The sequence below is a fragment of the Dendrobium catenatum genome, unplaced genomic scaffold, assembly GCF_001605985.2.
Source record: "Dendrobium catenatum unplaced genomic scaffold, ASM160598v2 fragScaff_scaffold_80, whole genome shotgun sequence".
In the NCBI taxonomy this organism is placed as follows: domain Eukaryota; kingdom Viridiplantae; phylum Streptophyta; class Magnoliopsida; order Asparagales; family Orchidaceae; genus Dendrobium; species Dendrobium catenatum.
The window spans coordinates 10,434-33,626 of NW_021318542.1; the positions used below are offsets into that span (position 1 = coordinate 10,434).

The 23,193-nt window shown below is 36.2% G+C and overlaps 1 pseudogene; it reads left to right on the top strand.

The window, feature by feature from the left end:
- LOC110104463 overlaps positions 1-18,834 on the top strand; it is a 24,203-nt pseudogene extending 5,369 nt beyond the window's left edge.
- The last annotated feature ends 4,359 nt before the right edge of the window (positions 18,835-23,193 follow it).

A 23,193-nucleotide genomic window follows, 5' to 3' on the forward strand; every position in this document is an offset into this window, starting at 1 on the left:
CACATTTTTAATTAGCATTAGATGGTTATGGAATGAGTAGATTTCTACCACCCCATGTTGAGGGAGAATTATGGATTGGTGTCACTTCATTTTCTTATTTGTTTGTAGATTTTATATTACGCTCCATTTTATTTTTTTTAATTTTAAATTATAATGCTTTATGTAATAACTTAAATCTTGCAGGTATTCATGATAAAAGTAGAATATGTATTTGATAAAAAAACTAGTTATTTTCTTGGGATTGTGTGCTTGGTTGCCCCCAACCTATGGTTTCTTATGGTGGAAGACTTAGTTGTCCCCAAAGGTAATTACTTAGATCTCTTAATTCTTCTTTCTCCTACAATTATATCAACATATTTCCCAACATCTCACTCATGCCTAACCTTTCCATTACCCCTATAGCCATCATATAAGTCATACCCTCATCTACATGCAATCATTCACACTAAATCTTCTTGTAACACAATTTTTATCCCTTCCGCTCCATCACCCTCAAAGACCCTTCGATTTCAAAAAAAAAAAAAAAAACTCTAAATTTAACATGCAACCAATTCTTTAAAACTTTTAAGCCTTTTAACCCTCTACATATACTATAAGGACACTCATTCAATTCAATATTTCAAGACTAGTCTAAATTAGCCTAAATGGAACTTTTACATAGTCTTGATCAAGCTTCCCATACACAACCCTAAGACTTTAGATCTCAACCCCAAAAATCATAAAATAACTCTCCTAACATTCTCCTAGTACTTCCAATTGGATCCATGTCCTAAATCCCCCTACATATCATAAACCTAATTTAAAAGGCATAAGGAAAACCTTAGGACTTAGTCTACCACCATGGTTTAGCCTATCTTTCCTTTGGTCCATTGCCTCAAGTAAACTTCTACAAACAACTCTAAGGGTTGTTCTTATATTGAGTATACTGTTATATGGCAAGGGCATATCTTAGATCAGACAATCTAAGGCTAGGTCTCTATGTGCCTAGAAAAACTTTAATGGAAGGTTAGGAAAATTAGTTCCTAGACGTGGCTTTTCCAAAGGGAATAAACTAATGGTATTGAGGAGTCAATTTTTTTACCAAATTTCCATTGAGGGTGGAATTTTCAATGATAAGAGTGTTGCAATGAGCAGCTTGCTTGCCAAAAACTGCAAAGCTGATCATTTGGAGATGCAACTAGCAAAGTCATTGCTCCTTTTGACAAGGGTGTCTCAAGCTCCGACCAATATAATTGGAGGATCAAAGGAGACATCCTAGTGGGGTTATAGATGATGATTCTTCATTGCATTTTTAACACACTTCTTTCAAATATTAAGCCTTTGAAGATAAACGAACTCATAATATTGCAAGATAAAATATCACTCTTTGAGAGTCGCACGAGCAATAATTTTAAGAGAAGGATTTGACTAATTATTATTTAATATCAGGAGAAAGACACATTAATACAATCCCAATAATAATATTCCATGACTAATCCATGCTAATAATCCTAAAAGAATAGGTCATTTTCCACCTACTTTCATCCTTATTGTGTTAATGGAACTGAGTTACATTAGATATCTTATCATTATTTACTATTACTTACACATCATTCATCATTTTTAATTGATTATTATTACATGCTATAAATAACTAGAAGACAGTAGGTGTTACAATAAGCTCGGTTCATGCTAATTCTTTAAGTTATTTATCCTCATGTAATTTGAACAATTCTTTAAAAAAATATTGACATTTTCTCTAAATAGTATTTTTTATTAAAAAAAAATAATAATAGAAGTATCCTCTCCCCATTATAATGAACTATATATGTAGTGCCCATCAATGAGTTAATCTATTTGAATTGGTTCTAATTGCTATTGTAGTATATGTATAGCTTGTTTTAGTTTCCTTTGAAGTGTTGAGTCATGCCAAGTGGAGCTTATTATATGTGCAAGCTTACTTAAATTGTTTTATTACATCAAAGAAAGATATTAGAGTTTGTATTAGAGCTTTTTTTTTCCCTTTACTTTGGTATTCCTAATTTTTCTTTATTTTTAGTTTGGCACATATATTTTCCTACTTTCATGCTTATGAATGATTTTTGTAATATTTTTGAGTTTATTTCTTTTTACTAAAAATTTAATTTTTAGTATTACATTATTTTTTTACTATATTCAATATTTTCTAATGAGGTTGGTAAGGAAAATAATATTATTCAAAATAAGGAACTTAAGTTGTCTAGGTTTTTTTTTTTTTTTATAAAACTTAAATTTTATAAATTTAATTTTTTAAAAATTTAAGTGATCCAAAAATTTTAATTAGTTTAGGATAAGTCTTAACACCTTTAATTAAATAAATTATATCATTACCTAAAATTTTATCTCATAAATTATTAGAATGTATTAATTGATGTAGAATGTATATACTTGATAATCAATCCATATTAAGTTTTTGCACTCCAAATGTCATGTCTTCCTTGGTCCTTCATGAATACAAAAATGTATTATAAGCCTACTTCTTATATTTTAATACTCAAACTAGTTTGGGTCTACTAACTAGTATTTCACTACAAAAAAACACGAGTTTTAGACAGCAATTTATCGCGGCAGTTTGCAAATTGGCGCCATAAACATATTTAGGCACCCGTTTAATTTTAACCGGTGTTCAGAACTACTTCATATTGCGGAAAGCATGTTGTAGATTATTAGGTTGTCCCTTACCCTAGATTCATACTGCTTCATTGGCCCAAGCTCCATTCAGCGAGCATCCATGATCGACCCGCTCGATCATCCCAATGCAAAATCAATCCACCTCAGTCGTCAAATCCAAGGTCTGGAAGTTATCCCTTGTAGGTCCTAGATCAGGTCATCCCCTGTCCTAGCTCCGTACTGCTTCATCTGCCTGAGCTCCATATAGAGAGCTTCCATGAGAAACTCTCTCAGCCCGATGCAAAATTAATCCCTTTTCCAAGATCCTTGCATAAATTTCTCCATGCGCCTAATCCGAGGTCGTAGATCAGGTCATCCCTTGCCAAAACATCATTATCTTGTTTTGCATAATCTTAATATTCTTGCAAATTTATTTATTTGAGATTAAACATATAAGTTTCCTTAGAATCTCCTAGAGAATGTGAGATTATTAGAAAACACCTAGCCTTGTTGCGTTTGTGAGCAACCCATGGCATTGGCTTTTTAACTGTTTAAATGATTTGTGAACTACAAAGTTTCTCTTCTACTACCCATCACTATCTTCAACTTAATTTGCAAATTGATAACTATTAAGATGCTAAATCATTTAATTTTACTTACGCTTCGTTTGGGACGGCTTTTTTATTGCTTTCTAAAACGAAGTTTTAATACAATTTTTTTTATTTTTGTACTAAAACTCCGTTTTAGAAAGCAATGAAAAAACCATCCCAAACGAAGCCTTAGTCACGACTATCATTGAGATTTGCATGTCACATAGGAATGGGATTGTGTTTCAGGTTTCACATTTTGGGATGAGCGTCAATTGAAGAAATGCCTAATTATTGATAGCTCTTAAAAATTCTGATAACTAGTAACATGAAAGAATTCTCACTTAAAATAGAATCTTATGAAAAATCCATTAATAAGTGTCAAATGGAAGTATAAAGCTTCGATATCTATTTTCTTTGAGTATCTTGCAACATTTAAATTTAATAAGCTCGTAGTTTAGATAGAAAATTATAGCCATACGATTTCTATTTTTTTGTCACTCCAAATATATGTACTCAATTTGAGCTCTTTTTTATTTTTAAACCTATTATTTTGAGAATTTTGTATGTTATAGTTATTTTTTTAGAGTAGCAACTATTTTGTTAGTTGTGATGAACTTTTTTCTTTATTTTTTGCTTTTGTGCTTTGCTTAGGGTATTATAAGTGTTGCGTCATGGAGTATTCGCGGCGGTATAGAAATATATAGTTTAACGTCTTAGCATTGTACGAAGATCTAACACACAAGAAGATAAGAGAGAGGGTGTGTAGCGTTCATATGAGACACTATAGTTTTTACGTGGAAACCCCTGAAAAGGGGAAAAAACCACGGGGCCTGGCCAAGTTTGAATAAATCCACTAGTATTTGCAGTCGATTACAAGTAAGTCCCTTCTTAGGGTGAAGGCCTTGGTTTGATGTTACAAATGTACATCATATAGAGCGCATTACATTGTGGGAGTTACAATAATCAACATAGACATGTTTGTTTTGTTGGAAGGGTCGTAGTCAGCACGAAACAAGGGTCCTAAAGACCGTAGTAGGCATGAAACCGGGGTCAGAAAGACCGTTGTCTGGTGATGAAGGTCAGAAGGACCATAATCAGAAGGAGACAAGGGTCCAAAAGATCGTAGTAGGCTGGAGACTAGGGTCAGAAAGACCGTTGTCTGGTGATGGAGGTCGAAAGGACCATAATAGGTGATAGAGGTCAGAAGGACCGTAGTCGGCAGGAGACAGGGGTCTAAAAAACCGTAGTAGGCATGAGACCAGGGTTAGAAAGATCGTTATCTAGTGATGGAGGTCGGAAGGACCATAATAGGCGACGGAGGTTCAAAGAGGGGGCTGCGGGCTACCAAGCGAAGAGGAAGGATCAGGAGAAGAACATGGGAGGAGCTTCGTCACGCTTCCCTCGTCGAGCTTGCGAATGAAAATGGGAGGAACGGTCGAACGGGAGGGAGCTTCGAACGAAGAGGAAGGAGCGAGTGGCTTAGGAGATTGGAAAATTTATTCTGTGCGGAGTCCAGACCCCAATGAAAATGCGTCACGTTCGGTATCGAGCTTAGTACCGAGCGGTACTCACGGTACCTAAACGTAAACCACACGGTTCTTCTGTTTGGTGTCTGTACAGAATAATCTCTCTAGGAGATTGGGGATGTCAGAATAATTGAATAAGAATGAATTTAGGGGTTTTTTAGTTCATCTGAACCGCTTAATCGAAAACGAACCGTCCAAATTTCATTATTCTTTAACCGCACGGTTTTGAGAAATTGGTGTCTGTTCACAGGTTCGACCACCGATTCACCCAATTTTTAAGCAGTTTTATGCTATCCTGGTTCCCTGGTTCCCTGGTTCCCTGTGTGGATCGAAATGGCCGCTCGGCCGGTTCGCGGTTCAACCGGCCGGTCCGGTCAGGTATTAATAACCATGTATATAAGTTGATTTTTTTAATTAAATAATTTATAACATTTTATTCATTCATTTTTAATTAATATTTTTTCTAAATCAAACTCTAAGCACGTAGGTGAATAATGTTGACAAACTTACTAAAGTTTATTGAAATTTTCAAACTAGTGGAATTACACATTTAGTTAACCCTTAAATCTGCCTATAATTTTTTTTTTAAAAGTATTATGATTCTAGTAATTTTCCTAAGTAATATAGAAGTGGGGCAAAATTTTGTAGGTACCAACTTTTGATATGAAGGATTTAGCTTTTTAAATTTTTTTATTTTTTATTTATTTAGCTAAGTAACTTATATCTTTTGCCTCCATTTATTTTTAAGGGGTGTTAGACATTACAAGTATATATTTTTAATATCAATACTTAGCCTTTTTTTAATCATTTTCACTTTAACCTTTTATTTTATCCACTAAATAACTTATGTAAATTTTGAATACATGTTTATTGCCTCCACTTTGTATACTAATATAAAGTTTATTATATGTTTTATAATTTCCTATTTACTAACTTTTTATGTGATTTAGAATTAATCTAATTATTTAATTCACTTTAATCCTAAAACCTAATAGTTCTTTATAAGTAGTCAAGTGCTTCAGTGATTCATAGTAATTTAACTTATCTGTTAGTACTAATTTTAAAGAAAAAGATTAGTTGTTTCTTGTAACTACTTTATTCGAGAGATTTTGCAAATTATGTACTATTAAATACTTAAGAATTTAAATTTTTAATTTTCCAAATTTACCCGTTTGCCTACCCGGGTTAGGTTAGGGTTGACCTGATTGAACCCGGGTCAGTTCCTGGTTCGACCCGTACCCAACCCATGGCCCGAAATTGACACCCCTACTTTCGGGGGGAGAATCAAAGAGCTTTAATTTTAGTATTTTAGTTTTCAATTTTCTTGTACTTTGAGTAAAGAATAGGGTGTTAATATTTAACATGACCCGAAATCTGATCAGAAAATTTTAGATTCGGGTTAAACCATTTTTAAGATCGGCTTGGTTTGATTTCAAATATTTACCAAATTGCAAATTCAGGCCCGGTTTGGTTCAATCTAAAAACCCAAAATGACATCAATCATGCACAGTGCACTCACGCTCCCCGCCTCACAGAATCGCCGCTTGTCGCGCTAGTGGTCACCCGCACGCACTCGCCTACACGCACGCCCCCCTTACCCGCACCCGCTCACCCTCGCCTGCTGGTCGTGCCCGCATGCCTGCTCATCATGCTCATGGTCATCCTTGCCCGGGTCAGCGAGTCGTGTTGGGTCGTACCCGATTCTAACCGGGTCAGATGCGGACTTGGTTATGTGACCCATTTCCCTAATCGGATTGGGTTCAGGTCGAGATGGTTGATGACAGATCATGTTCGGGTCGGACCTAAATCCGACCCAAAAATCCACTTTGACATCCCTAATAATGAAGCATAAAAATATATTCATGTAGAGCCTCAAATATTAAACTCCACGGTTGAAGAAAACCCTTAACAAGGCCAGTAGCAATTTGAGGTGAGCTTTAATTCAAGTTCGTACATTGTCATATTGAATATACGATTATGTAATATATATATCCATCTACCATAATCATAAAGAAGTGGTATTTAGTTATACATAAGCGATTGTGATGCATATTAAGAAGAAGTGGCTACAACCAACGGTTGAGATCACTTATTCCATCGCAACCGTTGGTCATATTACATATTCTTCTTCGATCATCGCAATCGCTTATGTATAACTAGTTACCAAAAAGTCCACTTCTTATTATACACTCGGTTGAGAACAACTCTCATATTACTACAGTTTTCTAACTTCCATCATATAATATACAATGTAGTTAACTACAAATACTATTGGATTCATTTCAATTGGGCTATGTCCCGTGAATTTTATCCTTTTTCAAAGTTATCAAAATAAAATTATGGTGCCTCTTATTACTCTCTCACCCCTCTCTTTTTATATGTATATGCGCTGGATCTTTATTCAAAACTAAGATATTAAACTTTTTATGACTATACTGCCGTGAATTTTTCAATCCACAATAAAGAGAGAATGAAGTCAAATCTAATCAGAATGATAAGCTACAACCCCAATGTAGCCCAAAAAACAAAATAGAAGCCATAAAGGTCTCAAGAATAGGAATTTTTATTGGGTCAGGTTACCTAATGTAGAGATACATCAGGTAACCAATAAACAGCCGCCATGTGGTTTTATTTGAGTCAATTTCAGGTTAGATATCTTTATCCGAATAATTTTGAGTGTGATTTGGGTTGACCTAATGGCCATAAATTAACCTTATAATCATGAACTTTTATTAAGTCCGGTGCAAGGACGTAGAGGAACGTCCGGTCGGAGGCAATTTCCCGTCAAAAAACTATGTATTTGCTCGGTACAACTAGGTATTATTTGATAATAATGAAGAATACCGTGCTCTGAAGACCAATACCGAGTTATACAGAGCTGTACCGAGTTGTACCGAGTTTTTCCCAGAAAAACTCTGTACAACTTTGGTATAACTCGGTATTTGCTCGGTAAAGTCCGGTATAACTCGGTATTGGGTCTTCAAAAGATGGTATTCTTCGTTATTGTTTGGTATTGCTCGGTATTTACTCGGTACAAATCATTTTTTGGCGGGAATTTGCCTCTGACCGGACGTTCCTCTACGTCCGGTCGGAGGACATAATAATTGTTCCATAATCATTGGTTTGGATTAAGTAGATGGGTTTAGGTCCTTTAGGATAAACAAGTCGTTCTTATGTTTAATGATATGTATTTTGATTAAATAGGTCATGTTGATAAAATAAATTATACAATCTACATAACAAATGGGTCAAATGAGTAAAATTAGGGTTATGCATAATAATTTTAAAAATAGTGGTTTTTATTATTTTTGAATTTTTTAAACCAATTTAAAATAACTCTAATAACATTATTAATTCTTGGGATTGATTTTCCTTAACTTGCTAGGTATCTTCTATAATTTTCATTGAATTGTCTCTCATCATTTTTAGAGGTTTCATATTTATGGCCAAAAACTAACCCTCTGTGAAATGATCAAACTAATCTTGGGTGGGTCGCTAAACCATTATAATAATTATATAGGCTTAAGTCACCTTTTTAAACATCCACAAATTTCCTTAGTTTTTTTAGATTTCGGCTTTGTTTGGGATGACTTTCTTCCTACTTCTTAAAATGACTTTTTAGTACAAAAATTAGTTTTTTTTTGTACTAGAAAGCTGTTTGAGAATCAGCAAGAAAGTCGTCCTAAATGAAGCCTCAACCTCCCATTTTTCATAACTAAAATAAGCCTTGTTTCAATTATTTAATATAGGAAAATAAATCAAATGCCTTTAAAATTTTAGAATTGCTTGAACGTAGGGGTGTCAATATTTGACACGACACGAAAATCCGACTCAAACCCGACCCGGAAAATCCGGGTTAGACCCGACCCGATTTTAAAATGGGTCAGGTTCCCGGATTCGAACTGTTTGAAAAAATGGGTCGGGTTCGGGTTGACCCGACAGGTTGGCGGGTCAACCCGGAAACCCGCTTAGAATGAGCTGCCTGAGGCTGCCCCGGCTACCCGCGCCTGCCCGCGACTGCTTGCGAGGCCGCCAATAATGCCCGCGCCCTGCCCGAGGCCACCCGCGTCGTACAGCTGCCGCTGCCCGCTCAAGATTCGCGCCCGCGCTACTCAGCTCGTGAGGCCGCCAATGCTGCCAGTGCCTGCCCTTCCCGCACACACGTGCCCGCCCTGCCCTCGCATGCTCGCCCTCATCCGTGCACCCGCCGCGCGCCCTATTCTGCCGCGCGCCTTGCGTCCGCCAGCCTGCGCGCCCTGCATCCGAGCTCGGGTCCCGTGTTGGATCGGGTCAACCCGGCAACTCGACGGGATGGGTCCGGGTCCGAGTTTTCGACCCATTTGCCTATTCGGGTCGGGTTAGGATGGACCCTTTTTTCAAGAGTTAGCTCTTCTCCTTGCTTCTTTTTCCTCACACTTCTAATTGTGATTTAAATAATATAACGTACATAATAGCATAATAGATGTGGGTTATTAATCGAACAACTTTGAAACTTATTATGTGTTGAGCACTGTTTCTCTGCATTATGTCGTTGTTGGTCTCTCTTTACCTCTTTATTGAGCAAGTTTCTTCTACTTTGTATTATCCCTTCCATAGCTCCCCATAAACCTCTAATGCTTTTAATCTCCCTTACAACCTCAGTTTAGCAAGTTATCGCCATCTACACATCTCATTTTTTTAATGATCTTATCAGATAAAAAGAAAAGAAAAGATATTGCATGCTGGAACATTTGCGACGGTAGAGAGATATGAATTTTAATGTCTTAGTTTTGAATGAAGATCAAGTACACATACAGATAAAAGAGAGAGGAGTGAAGCATCCATAAGAGACAAAAATTTTGACGTAGAAAATCCTAAAAGGGAAAAAATCATGGGGTTTTGCCAAGTTGAGAAGAATCCACTAGTGTTTGTGGTTGACTAAAAAGGAGGCTCTTCCTCGGGTAAAGGCATTGGCACAATATAGCAAATATACATCATAACGGGTACATTACATGGTTGGAGTTTGAAGAATCCAATGACATGAGAGTTGTTATCAAGTTAGTGGTGGCCTATTCGTTCAGTTGGTAGGTCCATAGTCGGGCGACGGTGGTCGGAGGGACCATAGTTGGCGGATGACAGAGGTCGGAGGGACCGTAGTCAGTAGGCGAAGGAGGTAGGAGGGACAGTAGTTGATAGGGGACAGTAGTCAGAGGGAATGTAGTCGGCGGGCGACAGAGGTCGGAGGGACCTAGTCAGCGAATGATGGTGGTTAGAGGGACGATTTTCGGCGGGCGGCGGTAGGCAGAAGAACCATAGTCAACGGGTGATGGAGGTTGAATGAACCGTAGTCAACAGGCAATATCGGCTGGCGATGGTGGTCGAACGAACCATAGTTGATAACAATCGGGTAAAGGTATGATGGTGATCATGGATGGGCAGAGGTCTGACGAGCGGTGGTCTAATGGTGATTGGCAGAAGGCCTATGACCTGGCGATGGTTAGCGGGGCCGGCAAAAGAGCGGTGGTTAATGAACGGGCAGTGGTTGATGGAAGTTTGTCGGCATTAATGCTCGGGTAAAACTCTAGGATACTTGAAGCCTCAGTTCGTTGGCGCTTACAGTAAATAGGGTGATGATCATGACTACTTCACAACTGGTGACTTATAATCAGGCCAAGGAGGCAATTCTTGGGAGGAGATTGTTACTTGATGGATTGCCGTTGCATGTAGATCGACGAGGTAAGTGCAGAGCTGGGTTGGCTGGTAGTGCAGCCATGAGGCAGGAGCGAGTGCTGGACTTGAGTCCGCAGTAGGATCCAGGATTGAGTCATGATACGGGGATCTGGGTCACCCGAGACAACTTTGGGTTTTCAGGTTAACTCGAACCCGAATTGATTTTCAAACGGGTCCAAAATTCAAACTCAAACCTGACCCGTTTTACAAATGGTTTGACTCAAACCTGGATTTTTTCGGGTCATGTCAACTTTTGACACCCCTACATTTTTCTTGATTTTTGAAAGTAGATTGTCTCATAAATATGAAGAAGATTTATGACAAATTCAGAGTGCTTCATCGGAAAGCCCATATCTATCCCCTCAATAATAGAGCATTAGTCAAGCGTTTATGTGCCCAAATAATGCCATAATTAAGAATTCTTAGGCTCAATGGGTTTGTCTCATCGAGCCACTCAATTTGTCAGTAAGCATGTCATATCTGAATATCATATAGTCATCAAATTAATGTTTTGAAGCTTCCAATTATGCTTTTCCCTTTATTTGGGCCCATATTGGACGGATTTTAGTGTCGTTGGGTTCATCTTCTTGAAATGTTCATTTTGACTATAAATCTGTTGAAATTGGAGTTTAGATGGTCCTAACTTCGAAAGTTGCTAACTTTAAATATGTCTCAAGATTCGTGCTGGAACAAGGAGATTTTTGCTCACATATCAGACAAAAAATTGCATGTGAGTGGAAAGCTTCATATAATGTATAACCATGCACGAATGCAAATATCACTTAACGTTAATTTCTATGTAAATAATAAAAATAATTTTTGGTATTAAAATTACTTCAACATAATTTTTTTATGAAATAATTATCACATCAGAAATTAAATTTTAAAAATATTATTCGCTTATCAGACTGATGCGAAAGGGTCTTAGTTAGAAATGGAGCGACTGTAGGGCAGATATGGCTCTTATTTGGGATTAATTATTCCTTGATGACGCTGAACGTCGTTCAGAGACCAATCATAATATGCCACGTCATCCATTCGCTCGATACCACGGCTGGGTACTGCTTGGTACCGCGGCTCGTGGTGCATTCTAGTTAGTCTCCGGACGACATTCCGCGTCCGGCTTCCGCACAAAATTTCTCCTTATTTGGCCACCCTAATAATGCCAATTCATTAAAAAAGATTACCTAAATCTAATTTAAATATTTATAAAACCTATTCCTAATACATGCAATCTATCTTTAATTTGCGTCCGGCCTCCCATTAGCATTTGTTTCTTTACTAACGTTTCCATTCTTGCTCGCAACTACTCGAAAAAGAACACATCACAGTTCTTGGAGAGTCATCTGGAGGAGAAGCCAAATTTTACTAGTTAAAAACTAAATTTTAATTGATATGTCACAAAACTTCCTCTTGGACGGGTATGAATTTCGATGCAAATCTAAATTAAAAACTGTAGAAAAAAAATTTGGATCATCCAAACTCCGATTATAGTCAAATTGAACATCTCAAGGAGACGAATCCGATGGCACCAAATTCAATCCAATCCAAGCTAAATTGAGCCCAAATCGAAGGACGGGAGCCAACTTGAAAGTTTCAGAGCATTATTGGAAGATCAAATGATATCCAAATATAACATGCTTATAGTCAAATCAAGCGGCTCTACGAGACTAAGACAACAAGCCTAATATCACACAATTCTAACATCTCTAAGGCATGTAAATGCTTGATAAATGATCCATGATCATGGGAATCCCTTTGAGCCATTTGATTAAACAATCATAGCTTGTCCTAGATCTTTTCTATATTTATTAGGCATGCCACTCGAAAAAATTTATAAATAGTCATACATTCTTCACATGAAAGAGGAGGAAGAGAGAAAATCTTTGGAGCTTGAAGATTCCTGGAATTCCACCCCGGCATCATCATCGACAAATCCGCACCATCAGGCCGCTGCTATTGAATGTCCTTCAAACAATTGTCATCAGACCTCCATCTGGAAGCCATTGACGAGCCTTCCTAACCTCCATTGTCTCCCACCAACTATGGTCCTTTCGACTATTGTCATCTGCCGACTACGATCCTTCCGATCACTGTCGTTTGCCGACTACGGTCCCTCCAACCACCATCACCCAACTGCAATCCTTCCCACCTCCGTCGCTAGCCAAATACGATCCTTCTGACCATCATTATCCAACTATGGCCTTACCAACCAAAAGAACAGGGCAACACTATCTTGATAACAATTAACACTACAAGAAAAATGCTAATTTCCATTAAAATTTTCAGAGAAAATAAATTCGTCAGAATTTCTGGAAAAATATTTTTAATGGATTACCAACGGTTTTTTGATTGGATTTCCGGTGAAATTTCACCGCAATTTAAAAATTTAAGAAATGTATATGGTATAGGTATCTAGTCAGAAACTTATTTTATGATGGTATGTATCTAGTGGGATAAAAGTTTCACATTGTTATTATTGTTGTTGATATCTAATAATAATAATTATTATTCTATTTCCATCATTGAATTTTTATAAGGAGCTTGATTATTATTCTATTTCCATTATTTAATTTTTATAAGGATAAAATACAGTTCAACAAAGAAAACGATAAAAAATATAAGAAATAAAAAACTTCAAACTAAAGCTGGATAAGAACAATGAATACCAGCTGGAAGAAAGTTCAAATAGGAAGACAACAACAGCAAGAAGAGAAATTTCAAGTGAGTTTACAAACCGATCAGCTATGCCGAAATGGTCTGTTTGTGCTATAAAAGGAGCTATCAAATACCTTTATTTCTCCTTGTAGGGCTATTATATTCACCCCTTGAAGGGAATCCATGGCTACTGCCATTCATGTCTTCCTTCTTCTTCTTCTTGTAATCTTTGCAGTATGTAGCCAAGTGACCGATTTCAGTTCAGCAAGGAATTTTTGTCTAAGAAGGATGGGCATCAGGTTGATAAATTACTTTTACTCTCATGCTTTTCCTGTGGCTTATTGATGTTCTTATTGTACATTTATAAGAGGATGTAGCTTAGTGCATGTATGCTTTTGTGTTGATGAAATTCTACTTGTTGAGAAGATTAGAGTGGGTGTTGATTAAAAACTTGTATTTTGGAGGTCAACTTTAGAGCCTAAAGATTTTTATTTGGGTAGATCTAAAACCAAATGCATGGAGTGTAATTTTTTGTAGTAATAGATCTAATTGTGGGACTGTGACATTGGGTGATCAAGTCATTAAAAAGAGTGCATATTTTAGATATCTCGGGTTCATTATCCAAAACAATGTGGAAATAGATGGGGATATTATTAGTAGAATTCAAGTTTAATGGTTGAAGTAGAGGAATGTATTTAGGCCTATTGTGTAATAGAAAAGTACCCTAAAACTTCAAGAGGATTATATAAGATGGTGATGGGACCTATAGTGCTTAATGACACAAAATGTTGGGTATTAACAAAGAAGCACAAAATTAAGTTAAGTATTGCGTATATGAGGATGCTCAGGTGGATGAGTGACTTTACATTTAGAGATAGAATTCAAACTGAGTATATACATGAAAAAAGATGGAGTAGCTAGCTCAAGTGGCAGATAAGTTTATAGAAAGTCCACTTAGATGATTTTGGTCAAATAAAATATCAGACTTTTGATGACCCTGTTAGGAGAATAGATGCATTAGATCTAACATTTGTTGAAAAAGGTAGAGTTATACCTAAAAAGACTTAGTTAGAAAGTAACGAAAAATGACTTTTTTATTAGATTTAAATGAGAATTTGACTCTTAATAAAGTTGCAATGATGAAAAAGGATTCATGTACAAGGATTGTTGCTATTGTTTATTCTTTCATATATTTCTCATGAAATTAGAGTTATTGAACAATATATTGAAAGTTTTCTCTTCAAAAATTCAAGTCTATCATAGGGCTATCAAAGTCAGGTCACAGGCCGTGTTTGGATCTAATTAACTTGAAATTGAACTGGCACTAATTCAACCCTACCCGTTTTTAAAAACGGGTCAGGTTTTTGGACCCAAACCCGACCTACCAAGGGCCAACCAGGTTCGTGAAGGTAACTTCGTTGTTGTTTGACTTCGCTCGCTGTTGTAACTTCGAACCCGAGACTTCGTTGTTGTTCGACTTTGCTCTTTGGATGACGTTCCGTTCCGGTCGGATCGGAAGTTACAACATTTTGATCGGAAGCAACGACAGGAATTTGCTCGTTGTGAAGGTAACTTTGTCCATTTCGTGCACTTAAAGGAGTCTACCCTCTAGGGTTTGTAGGAGTCGCCGACAATCGGCTCCCTTGTTGTTGTTCAACTTCACTCCACGGACGACGTTCCCTTCCGATCGGATCTGAAGTTACAACATTTTGATCATAAGCAACGATGGGAGTTCGCTCACTATGAAGGTACCTTTCTCCATTTCATGCACTTCTTCGGCTACATTAATCACGTAAATAAGCTCGAACTATAGGATTCTGGGTCAAAACCTAGTCACTCTCATGTTTCCGGGTCAACCTGAACTCACCCAAAATTCAAAATGGGTAATAAATCAAGACCCAAACCCGACCGATTTCAAGTTCGGGTTGACCTAAACCTGAAATTTTTGACTCAGGTTCGAGTCGGATTTTTTAGTCATGGCAAATATTGACACCTATAGTCTATAATAAGATAAGTTATTTAAAATTTTAACAAAATTTTTTACAAATTACTATCACATATTGTCTGTTGAGTCAACTTTATTACATTTTAGAAGAAGGTTATGGAGTGTATGTGGTAAAAAATCTAATTGATTTAAAGAAAAATCTTCTCTAATTTTTACATGATCATATACAATTAGGGAGTGTAGATATATTTACATAAATGTAGTGTAGTAATACCTTTGGCAAATAGAAAGAAAAGACCAAATTATTTTGTAACATCATTGTATCTACTTTTTAAGCTTTTTAAACAATGCTATTGACTTATTCTAATGTATTAGAATTATTGGATTACTCTTTGTTGTATCTAACATATAATTAGTTATGCTATAGCTAAACTTCTTTTTCTATTTTATTATAATTATTGGATGCACTTTCTTATATCTACCTTGCAATATAATGTGTTATAGGCAACCTTAAAGCCTGTTGAGTTATAGCAAATGAATTTTACAGTGTTGAAAGTACCTTATAAATTTTTTTCCTAAAGTTGTTTTATAGATGTTGGAATGCAATCTAGTGGATATACTATAAAGTATGTAGTATTATAATTGTTGAATTTTACTCATTTTTATGCATTCGAACTATGCTTGAATCATACTAAGGCTTCGTTTGGGGCATCTTTTTTGCTGCTTTCTAAAACGGCTTTTTTTATAAAAATTTCTAATTCACGAAATTTTTGTACTAAAAAAATGTTTTAGAAAGCAACAAAAAAGTTGTCCCAAACGAAGCCTAAATAATATTTGAACTAGATACAAGTTCTGAATATAGTTTAAATAAGGTATTTCCACAAGTTTGAATAAGGTTTGAGCTAGATTTGAACAAGTTTTGAACTTGGTTCGATCTAGGACGGAAGTAGTATCTAATTTGAATCTTTGCATTTGTACTAGACTTCTAATGAGTAGTTGGCAATTTAGCCTACAATGAACTTCCAAGCATATTTTTTTAAAAAAGAAAATAGCTGGCACATTTGACTATTTATAAAAATACATTTTCTAGCTTTTGACTTTGGCTACTATTAAAAAACTAATCATTTTTCCCTAAACTCTTTCTATTGAAAGAAATTTATTTCAAAATCTTTTTTTTGTTCTATCATAGCTTATTCTCTTGAAGAAGTGAGAATCATCAAACTTGATGATACTCATGTTTCCTTCTTCTATTTCTAACCTTTGCCTTCTATGGCCAAGCCACAAGTTTTGGTAATCTTATACTTTACTTTGTTCTCTTTTAAATTCTTTTGTGAGTTTTTAATATCTATTCCTCTTTGCTAATACACAAATTTTAAATAAATAGTATATCATTGAATTAAATCATTTAAAATTTTTATTTTTGTTACATTAAAGATTGCTCGCCAGAGATCCCTTCTACTTCGAAGAGGCCACCATCTCTGACATACAAGAGGCCTTCAAGAATGGGAGTTTGAATTCCTACCAACTAGTCAATATCTATTTGGATCAAACAAGGGTTCTAAACCCCCACCTGAATGCAGTCCTAGAAATCAACCCTGATGCAGTTGATGATGCAGTCAAAGCTGACCTTCAACGCAATGCTGGCGGCAATCTTAGCCTTCTCCATGGCATCCCGATTCTTGTCAAAGACAATATCAACACCCGTGACAAGCTCAATACAACCTCAGGCTCCTTTGCCCTTCTCGGCTCTATCGTGCCTCAAGATGCTGGTGTCATCCAAAAACTCCGCAAAGTCGGTGCTATCATTCTCGGCAAGGCTACCATGAGTGAGTGGGACAGCTTTCGATCATTAGACATAAAGCATGGATGGAGCCCACGTGGAGGACAAGGTCGGAATCCCTACCCTACAATGGATAGTCCATGTGGGAGTAGTAGTGGGTCAGCCATAGCAGTAGCGGCAAATTTAGTGACTATTTCGCTAGGTACAGATTTAGATGGTGCCATCACTTGCCCTGCAATTATGAACTCGATCAGTGGTTGGCATCAAGCCCACAGTAGACCTCACAAGTAGGTCAGGGATGGTGCCCATCTCGCCGAGGCTGCAAACCATAGGGCCAATGGCACGAACGATGGCAGATGCAGTGACACTCTTAGATGTGATCGTAGGATTCGATCCCCTAGATGCCAATGCGACCACGACAGCATCAAGGTTTATACCAATCAATGGATTTCAAAAGTCATTGAAGGATGATGGACTTAAGAGAAAGAGATTGGGGATTCTACGCCACTCATTCTCTAAGGCTTCGTTTGATTCGGTTTATGCTTACATAAAAAGGAGTTTTAGAAAAGGAGGTTGAGAAAAAGCCGTTCAATAAAATGGAGTTTCAATAATGAGATATGTTTGAGTAATATTTTTAAAAGTGCTTATTAATACTTGAAAGTAAATTTAAATTGTTTGTTTAGGAGTTCTGCTTTTGAGATTTTATTATAAAAGACATAATTGCCCATGAAATTTATGTACACGTAATATATGTGTATATATTAAGTAAGAGCAAATCCTCATATCAAAGTCAAAACATAGTGTTTCAACTTTGATGGATTCCCTCTGCCAATCCTTTGCATCACGTATGCGAATCATTTTACCAATTAAAGCATTAATAGTCGTCAACAGCTTCTCCTTTGCTTCTCTCTCTCTCTCTCTGACAGTTGACATGGAAAGCAAAATAGCTGCTCGCAGCTGTTTGCAAATGAAGAAGAGGCACAACAAAGGAAGAAATATAAGAAGAAAAGAGCAGATCAGACGAAGGCCAATGGTGCAGCGAGGGCAGGTCAAGTACCGAATAACAGCATTAGCATTTAGCAACGCATGCAATAATTTCTGTTATAGTGAAAGCTGCCGCAACTCATCAGTCTCGAACATATCACAAAACATTCTGATGCTTGAAGAACTCGATAAATGCAAATTGATATAGCTATTGATGCTTGTGAAATTAATAAATGTAAATACTTCTATTTTTTAATTCAAAAATTTGTCTCAAGGAAAGGGGAATGTAACGGCTTATCAAGAGCAGGATTGACATGTGCTATCATTTAACTGCTTATCAACAGCAATAAAGAAAATATTAAATCGTAAATCCACAGAACTCTAGGATTTAGTAAATCCCGGATTTATCGCAAAAAAGGTCCTAATGGCGAATTTATTCCGCCGTGAGATTTAAGCTGACTCGAAATCCTGTTTGGCAGGATTTGCGCTAAATCCTACTCAAATCCTGTGTAAATCCTATTGCCAAATAGCCCCATGCCAAGCACTTAAATTGTGTCCATGTGTGCATATATTCAGCCATTTTGGTTTTTGATCAGCAAGATGATACTAGAACTCAGATTGAATACATGCATGTGTTCTTCATGACGTTGCTGCACAGTATCCAGCACTCACTCGTAGTCTTCGAGCTTGGCCTCTTCTACAACATTGCTTGTTTGGGCATTTCTTTATTTGTTTTCTTTTGGCTTCTTGATCAAAGTTGGTATATATCTTCCATACATTTTCTAACGACTGAATCTAGCACTCGCTCAGGAGCCAATGAACTCGGCCTCTTCTACACCGTCGCTTATTTGGGTATTTATTTATTTTTCTTATGGCTTCAAGATCAAAGTTGGTATCTTTCATTCATTTTCTAATGATTTATGTTTGTTTCTTGGCAAAGGTTTGAACTTTCTGGCGTTGCTTGGGCTCATCTTTTGCTCTGCATCATTTTTTTATCAACCTGCTTCTTCGTGAGGTCCTCTTGGTGTTTTATGCTATTTTCCAAAGCTTTCTTATTTTATAATGTAGCTTGAAATAAGTCAATTGGTGGTTGCTTTTGGTAGTTTTTGTTTGAATTAGCCTAAGTTATCATTTCAACAAGTTGGATTAAACCTTCGAATAAGCGAAACCGTGTTTGGACAAGGGATGAGCACATGAGAAACAATCTTGTTCTCTGATTACATATGATGTGAGTTATGCTGCATTGTTTCTTTTAATTTCGTTCATCTAGCTCTAATCTTCTAGCAAGTATTTTAATAGCTTAAATGTCTCAAGCATTGATACTATTTTCATTATGCATTAAGTTTACTCAAAAGGTATAGTATAAACAACTCTCCAGTGATGCAAAATTAATTACTTCTAAAGTGAATTAAGGAGGGTACGTATACCCTTATTTTATACTTAAGGTATAAATTCTCTCAGTGTATATTTGTATATTTCAATTTCAAAGAGTTGTAAAGGTTTATAGATACTTGTTTATATGCATATGTATAGGGCTCCAAAAGATAGCCTCTCTCCCTTAAGGGGTTTGTTTTCTTTTGAAATCGTATAGAAGACGAGGAGCCAAAAGATGATAAGCAAGTATACTTAATCCTATATTTCATAGAAGTAGAAAATTAAATTTGTTATGATGGAACCTGGCCATCTTAATTTCTTGTAGACCCTGGATTGTATTTATTTTCTAAATAAATGATTAAAATATTTTATTTAAACATTTGTTTCAAGCATCATATATGCCGGCCGATAGATAGATGCATTTGTATATTTTACATATCCTGATTTGAACTACTAAATTGAAATCATTGACTCATTAGGATAGAATTATCCTATCTTGCATTCAAAAGGAGATCAATTGTGTTTAGGATATTATCTTACATCTCACTCTAGAAAAGCATAAGCCCATATTATACACCCCTTGGTGTGTCTTCTATAATTCATAAGAAGTCATTAATCTATAATTTCTACGAGCACAGTAAATCAATATTTAATCTTTTAAATTCAAAATTTTAATCAAATCTTCATATATTTAAAAATTTTAATCCTCACTAAAGATGAAGAGAGAAGTTTATCCTATTTAGATTAGAAGGGTTTAGGAAACTCTATTATGTATCAAATCAAGAAGAGAATAATATATCATCCTTAATCGAAAGTATCCTTGGGTCGAAGCCTAAGATGTAATTAACCATGGGGGCTTGCGCCTATGGGGAACCACTCGGGTCGAGGCCTAGGATGTAATTAATCATAAGGGCTTGCGCCTGTGGGAATCCACACATTCGAGATGATGCATCGAATGGGAGAAATCTCGTGATTATCAAGTTATACATATTATCATCATCGAGATATATACACGAAATTTGTTATTCTCTATGGATAATCATAAGTATAATTCTATCTTCTCTCATATTAGCTTATTTATGTAGAGTGTAAAGGTCTACGACTATTTTGTCCTACGAAATGGTGTGATCGTATCATTTGTACTTTAGACCCTGTGAGTTGCATCCTTTCGGAGACCCATAATTATCTTCAAACTACCTCACCATTTTCTCCATCACACCCCTAATCATGTATATTGCCTCGACGCTATCTCTTTGCTAGTACAATCAGATCAAACATCAATACACATAATAAAACGATAGTAGTCAATTAAAAGTTGATCGAATAATGATCAAATATTGATCGAATTATCTTAAGGATTATTTGAGCATGATTGAACTTATTTCGAAACATGTTTTAAAGATAAAAGATCATGATTTTAATCCTCTTAAAAGATGATCGATCATGGATTCAAACAACTTCGAATATGATTGAAACATGGTCTGAAGCATGGTTTGAAGCATGGCTTGTAGATGATTGATCATGGTTTCAAATATATTCAAAGAAGATAGAAGCATGGTCTGAATCATGTTTGAAGCATGTTTTGAAGAAGATAGATCATGGTTTCAAGCTTCTTTAAAGATTATTGAAGTTTTAGGATTTACCATTTTACCTTAGGTAATCTGAATATGAATAAAAAGGCATTCAGAGTAATACTGCTCAGTGAGGTTACCACTTGAATATTATATCATATTTTCTTAAAAAGATAAATAACGATCATGTTATTTAAATGTTGAGTAGTTTGAGTCATATAAAATTAAATTTCTCTTAAGGGTTGTTTGTTTGAAAGAAAGTGATTCTAAAGTAAAGTAAATACATTACTTTTCCATTCTTTGATATTTGATTTGATGAAAAACAAATCCAAGATAAAGAAGAGTAGATGCACTGTGTTCTATTTTAATTTAGTTCATTTTTAAGGTAAAGTGTTCTCATCCAATTTGATTGATAACGCTCTAAGCAGCTCAAGTGCTTCCTTGATCACCCACGGTGACCACTGTCTCCACCACCACTTGCTGCCCGTCGCCTACCATCACTATATGTTGGCGGCCCATGCTTGAAAACCGGGTGGCAAATTTTTCTGTTGATTTTGCAGAAAGCCTCCTGTTATTTCCTGAGTCATGCATGCCTCATAGCCTTCTTGACTGATTTTTGGTTATTTTAGTTGCCCACATAATGACTAAATTTTGGGTTATTTTATCTTTTTGAGGTAGTTTTTCAATATGTACGTTTATTCTAGTGATTAAAAGCTTTGTAATATTTAGTTTTGGTCTTCGTTTGGACCTATGATCGTAAATCTTTTTTCCATTTAATGAAATTTGGAATTTATTGTGAAAAAGATTTGTAAATTATAGCTGCAGGTCTTTGAACGACCTGTTCTTTTGAATTTATAGCTGCAGGTCTTTGAACATTCCTCTCCTAGATGGCTGCCTGCTTACTTTTTTTTTTTTCTTAGCTACTTTGGTTAATGTGGGATTGATTGTTAGTGCTACAAAAGATTGTGAAATTGAGATTAGTGCTCCAATTGCCTTAGTTATGGGCGATATTTACTACCAAAAAAGACTTGTTCTTCTTCTAGTGATTTGTTAGTCTATTTACAGATAATGAGCTTGCTCAAATTAGACTCCCATTGAATTCATTTTACTATTTGTTGATTCTTAAGGCTATAAATAATCTAAATTGACCTTAATATTATCTAGATCAAGCTCATTTATTTATTTATTTATCAAATTTTGATCAAATTTAAACATTTTTTTGATCTTAAATCTTATTCAATCTTATTTATAAGTTTTCTTTCAAATAATTTTTTTTTTTCAAGTTGATGTCAATAGGAAGATATAACATAAATTTCATGAAAATAATTTTTAGAGGTATTAAATTTATATTGAGATAAATATATCATAAATTTTGATTGATAAAATATGTTTAAAACATATTTAAAAATATGAATGATGATAAAAATAATTAAATATGCATGAGAATCTCATGAGTCATGACTTAATTAAATCTTCTCTCTGTTAGCTACACGGTTACACGGCAGTCATTAGTTTAATTCCTTTTGTAACACAAGTTGTAGCCTGTACTTTCTTTACTTTATTTGTCTATAAATACCTATTGTAACCAACAGTTAAACGAATGAAAAGCTATCTTTCTTCTTTATTCTGTTTCCCATCTTGTTCCCTGTTCTTGGACGAAAGCCACGTCCAGGCTTACTCTTTCAACATGGTATCAGAAGTCTAGGTACCTCTCTCTACCCTCTCATCCTTTCCACGACAATGACCACTCCAGGCAATTCTTCTTCCTCCCAGGCGGAATCCTCCACCGCCGAAGGCACCTTCTCATCTCTTCAAATCCCATCCTCTCTCAAATTTTTGATGAGTAACATCAAAAATGTCATCTCCCAACCATTAACAGCCGACAATCACTCCCTATGGAGGTCCCAAGTCATCAAACTCTTCAGGGCAAATAGCTTTGAAGGTTTCTTGACCGGCTCCACCTCTTGTCCGCCTGCTTCCACTAATCCAGATCACTCCACCTGGATTTTGCTAGATCAGAATCTAGCAGCCGCCCTATATTCCGTGATATCGCCCTCAATTCTCCCCTACGTCCTCTCCGCCGATCATTGCAGCGACATTTGGAAGATTCTTGACAGCCGTCTCCAATCGTCCACTCGTTCAAGAATCTCACAGCTCAAGAACGAACTTCACTACCTCAACATGAAAGACAAATCAATGACGCAGTATCTACTTGATGTTAAATCCAAGGTCGACGCTCTTGCTGCAGCTGGCGCTCCCGTCGAAGTCGAAGACGTTATACATTACACTCTTAATGGGCTACCTACCACGTACCAAGCTTTCAAGACCGCCATCCGCACAAACCTTCGCTCGGTAAGCCTTGACGAGTTGTATACTCTCCTATGCAGCGAGGAACTCAATCTCCTTCACGAAACCACGAAAGAACTTC